Source organism: Corapipo altera, unplaced genomic scaffold (genome assembly GCF_003945725.1).
Source record: "Corapipo altera isolate COAL_440 unplaced genomic scaffold, ASM394572v1 61261, whole genome shotgun sequence".
In the NCBI taxonomy this organism is placed as follows: domain Eukaryota; kingdom Metazoa; phylum Chordata; class Aves; order Passeriformes; family Pipridae; genus Corapipo; species Corapipo altera.
This window is the reverse complement of record NW_020886835.1, coordinates 1-5,133: the sequence shown is the minus strand read 5'-3', so window position 1 is coordinate 5,133 and position 5,133 is coordinate 1. Positions and strand designations below refer to the sequence as shown.

Here is a 5,133-nt window from a genome sequence, read left to right as displayed (position 1 = left end):
ATGTCATCACGTGTCACAAAGGCCCTGTGACAACCTGCCCTGTTCCATGCCATCGGCAATGCCCACCGTGTCACGAAGGGCCCTGTGACACACTGCCACCTGCCCTGGGGCCTCCCCCAGCCCAGCCACCTGCCCCAGGTCAGAAGGAGTTTGTTCTCCAAAGTATCTAAGACAGTTGGACATGAACTTTAGGCACAGTTCAAAAACTAAGCAAACCCACCCCTGCTGTGCCCGCCCACAGCAGCAGAAGTATCCCCCTCGGTTGCCAACGCAGCCGCAGCGGGAAGGGCACGAGGCCTCCACAGAAGCTGGCATGGGCTCCCTGGGAGAAATGCTGGCTGGTGGTCCTCCCAAACACAGGGCTGTGACACACAAAAGGAATGTGGGGGCAAGGGCACCAATGCTGCTCCAACCCTGTTGGCCGGGGCTGCACCAAAATCAGCAGCTCTGGCAAGGCCTCACCGAAGGAGACCTGCCACCGCCCTGAGTCCTGGCAGGAGTGGTGCCCGTCTCCTGCCCCAAAGAACTGTGCCCCTGGGGGACTTCTCTGCCAGAGGGCAGCCAAAGCCAACGGGCACTGATGTCTGTGCTCTTGCAGGGGGCTGTTGGGAGCAGCACCTGGAGCAATTGGTGGCAGCGTTCGGCATCTGTCAGAACACAGGAGCACTTTCTCCTTGCAGGAATGATTTTTGCAGGGAAGTGATGACCTGCAGCAGAAAACCACCATCAGTTGCTGAGTTTCACATGAAGATTAGATTGCTCAGAAATCCTGTCAAGCTTCCTCGTGTTATTTGGACTTTTTTTCTGCATTCTGCAAAATAAAAGCTGTCCAGTCTGACGTTCAAAGCTCCAGTTGCTGTGTGTCTGAATGCGACTCTCAGCTGATATCCAGGGCATTGGGGAAAAGCAAAGGGGATAGGGAGAACTCTGGGATGCAAACCTGTTCCGTGTCTCTGATTAAGGTGCCACCCCACTGGAAGGAGCAGCCAAGACAAGTGCTGGAAACAGATGTGTTCTGCCAGTTGCTGCTCTGGCATGGACAGAGGGCACACATGTTCCCATGGGTCCAGAACAGTTGATCCAAGAACAATGAGGGGCCATGCATTGGTAGGGAATGGGCTCCAGCAAGCCCAAAGTAGGATCCTCTAGCAGCAAAACCTGAGCTTGTGAAATGGGCCGTCTTTGCAGCAGACACCACAGTGCTGACTTCCCTCCATCCTGGAACCTGAGCCATATGAGGCCCTGCTTCAGCTTCTGCTGCTTCTTCCTTCCATTCCGGGAAGGCCTGGATTTAGAGTTTAGAAGCCCATACATGTGTTTTTAAGGTGCCTGCATGGAGGAGACTTTCAGCAACTGCACCCCAAGGCTCATATCCCATCACAGTCTCTAAGGATGGCCCCAGTGCCACTGCCTTGGGACACCTGAGTCTGGAAGGTGACTCTGCCCTCAAGCATGGCCACAGAAGTGAGCCAGGATGACAGGTTGCCCCTGAAGGTGCTAAGTGTTGTTGTGAGGCTGGGCAGTCAATAGAAAGCTGTTGTGGCCACTTTCCCTGAAGCCCTTTCCAAACCCCATGCAATTGTGTGCACAGTATCCCCACTTCAGGCATCCTGGCCGGTGTGGGTGCCTGGGTGAGGAGGCCCAGGCATCGTGGGTGCTGCTGCTCCTGTGCACAGCCTCCTGCTGTTCTCTGTGACACGGAGCTGCTTGGGCAGCAGCGACTGCGCAGCCCTGCCCCAGGAGCCCCGCGCCCTCCCTGTGCTGGCAGCAGTTCTGAGAGCCCAGAGCTCTGGCTCAGCGGGCTCTGGGCCACAGACCCGGTAGCCCAGGCTGGCCATCTGCCTCTGTTCCTCACCGGTAGCACCCAGCAGAGGTAGCCCGGCAGGGCCCCGTTTTCCCTCTTTGTCCCCAGCCAGGTCAGTCTGGCCCCTTTGGGGGTGTCCCCACCCCCCTGCCAAGGTGCCCAGGGCTTCTGCCACAGGGATGGGAGACACCACCGGTAAGCACCAGACAAGTCGGTTGTCAGGGAAGCAGAGGAAAGCTGGAGTAGTGGGCAGGAATGTAGCTCAGTGTCCCTGCCATGCCAGGCCTGGGCAGAGCCCGGGAGCTCTCAAGCAGGTGCAACCACAGGCCATGGCCCAGGGCTCAGTCTTACAAGTTCTTACACCAGGGCAAAGACCCCCACCCTGGAGGGCTTTCCAGACCGCTGCGCCCTCAGCCCCTTGCCAAGTGACCTGGAAGCTCTCAGTGGCCAGTGGGCAGGGACAGCAGCCGAGGCCGACGTGCCAGTGGCACCGACCAAGGATGGGGCCTGCTCTGAGGAGCTCTCAGACATCTGCAGCCTCCTAGAGCTGCCCCGAGAAGAACGCAGCGGAGACCAAAGCTGCAGGAGGAGAGACCAGAGGCTCCCCGTGCCCATGCCACGGGAGGCATGGTCAGAGCCCTGGGGCCTTCAAGCGCTCCCCCCCAGAGCCCGTGCTCCAGTTCGTGGCAGCAGCAGCCCTTCCATCAGGCCACAGGCTCTGACCACGGACGCCTGCACCCCCAGTCCCTGGCCAAGCCAGCTGCAAGCTTTCAGTGGGCAGCGGGCAGGGCTCCCGGACGTCTCCAGGGAGTGCCGAGGGCAAGAAAACACAGAGCCACGGCTGTCCCAGGAAGAAGACAGCCACGAAGAGGAGCTGTCAGAGAAGAAAGGGGACGGTGTCCAAATCTACACCATCTGGGTCAAGCCCTCCCTCATCCCGGTGCTGCTGGAGCCTCAGCCTGCTGGCCAGCAAGGGCCCAAATGTCCCTGCATCATCTGTGCAGAGGCGGCCCAAGAGGCAGTCGGGGACAGGCGCGGCACATCTCCTGCCCCGGCGGGTCCCAGGCACAGCCCCACAGGCTGCTGCCCCGCCGTGCTGGACACGCTGCAGCGCATGGCACGTGCCACCCTGAGCCGGATTGCAGCTGTGATCCGCCCACGGGGCCAGCAGCCGGGGGAACAGCGGCCCCCGGCTCAAGGCATGCATTCAGCCAGGCTGGCAACAGCCCCAGCAGCAGGGCCAGAGAGCCAGGCAGCTGCCCTGCACCGCCCCTGCTGCCCCCCCAGCCCCTGGCCCAGCCAGCTGGAAGCTCGCAGTGGGCAGGGGGCAGGGGCAGCAGCAGAGACGGTCCTGCCCCTGCCACAGAGCCAGGAGGGGGCCTGCTCGGAGGATGAGAGTCTCTGGGACATCTCCAGCCTCTTAGAGCGCTGCCAAGGCCCAGAAAACACAGCCCCAAGCTGCAGTAGTGGCAGAGCAAGTAGCTCTGGCTCCCTCCCATCGGAGGCATGGGCAGAGCCCTGGTACTCTTCATCGGCCACATCCACCTCCACCTCCACAGACTGAGCTGCTGGGGGCAGTCTGGCACGTGGCCTTACCACCTGCAGCTGCCCTTGAAGGAAGAAGGCCTTTTTCCAACTAGACAAAGCCCAAAGAAGAACTTCAGGGAACTGCAGGCCGTCAGGAAGGCCGCTTGCTGGGAGGACGACTTGCTGGCGTGGGACAGACGGTCTTTGGAGCGTTGGCAAGTCAAGCCCTCACCTACAGCTCTCTCAGCACAGCGGCCCTCTCTCTTCAGGGAGGCACACCGGGCTCCGTGCAGGGCGTTGCGCTGGCCCTGCCTGGCGGGACGGGATGGCAGCTGCCAGGCTGTGGCGGTGACCGGACTGACATCCACCTGATGGCCAGTCACCAGTGCTGTGGCCCAGGGCTCAGTGGTGGGGCCAGTCCTCTGGGTCTCTTGCCTTGGATTGCCCTTTGCCCAGTCATCCAGGACTTCACCTGACTGCCACCATTTTTCCAACACCATGGCTAGTGGCCTAGCAACTTGGTCTGCCAGCTCCCTCAGGACCTGGGGATGAACCTCAGCGGGTCCCTTGTGCGCATTCAGGTGCCTTACACGCTCTGCAACCTGATCCTCTGCGGCAGGGGACTTAGGCTCTTCTTCTACCAGTCCCTGCCTTTGCCTTTCTCCACTTGGCTGGCGTGGCTGGAGCACTTGCTGTGCAAGGCTGAAGCACAGAAGACATCGAGAGCCTCAGCCTTGTCCTTGTGCCGGATAGCCACGGCTGCCAGTTCCTTCTGGAGAGGGCCCACCTTATCCCTAGGCGCTCTTTAGAAAGATAGCCTTAGAAGCCCTTCCTGTTCTCCTGGAGAGCTCTGACCAGACTCAAGTCGAGCTGGGCCTTGGCTTTCCCACCCTTGTCCCCAGCTTCCCTACCCTTGTCCCCATCCTCCCAGGCCACCTGTCCTTCTTTCCATTCCCTCAAATAGGAGAAGAAGTCCCGTTAAGTTCTGTAGCTTCACGTAGGGGTAGGCAACAATTAGGTCAGTTCAGTTCCATAGGATAAAGTAGGGTTAGGTCTTTCCTAGTGCTCTCCACTTGAATTTCAAAGGACAAGCTAAAGCCCGTCTCATGCTTTCTATTCCCATTGCATGACAAAAATTACCAGCGGTGCTTTAGCATGGGCGCTGCCCTAGGAGAGCCTAGTGTTTAAGGTAGACTTGGGGAAGTTTAAAATAAAGATTGGTTTGGACGGAAAAGGATCAGGAAGCTTGTGTTTTGAAAGAGAATCATATTCCGGGCTTGGGCTAGGACTTGTTCCTTAGGCAGCTGAGCGGTGTCCCTTGGCGGGGGTGGGTGCACTAGAGCTGTCCTGGAGGCTGAAGGCAGCAGCGGGACGTCTGTAAGCAGAGCTGGGGAACAGCCAGCCAGTGGGTCTTTCCTTCTTGGAAGCCCAAGTTGGCTTTTCAGGATCTCCTGAGGTTGGTGTGTTCCTGCCCTCCGTTTTCGAAGGAGGACTTCTTGGAAGACGTGTCTTGCGGGGCTGGGCCGCTGCTAAATGACAAGAGACTATGGAGATGCCTTTCTTGAAATCAAACTACTGCTTTGAGCAAGAAGCAGCGCTCCTTGATTTGGGGGGCAAAGAACCTCCTGAAGACCCAAGCCTTTCAGTTGTCGGGGCCAGCGTGCGTTGGGTGGGGCGAAGGAGAAGGGCGCTGCCTGGGGCGGGAGGGATGCGTGGACGACAGGGGGAAGTCCTGCCGCGGGCTGGGGCAGGGTGGCCATGCGGGGCTGGGCCACCAAATTTGTCAGCTGGGATTTCCCCTT

At 59.5% G+C, this 5,133-nt stretch overlaps 1 long non-coding RNA gene across 1 annotated transcript; it reads left to right on the top strand.

Annotated features, from left to right (window-relative positions):
- The first annotated feature begins 23 nt into the window (after positions 1-23).
- On the top strand, positions 24-852 carry LOC113941365. The gene is made up of 2 exons (XR_003525655.1): positions 24-138; positions 599-852. It is a non-coding gene; the product is annotated as an uncharacterized LOC113941365 (long non-coding RNA).
- Positions 853-5,133: the final 4,281 nt, after the last annotated feature.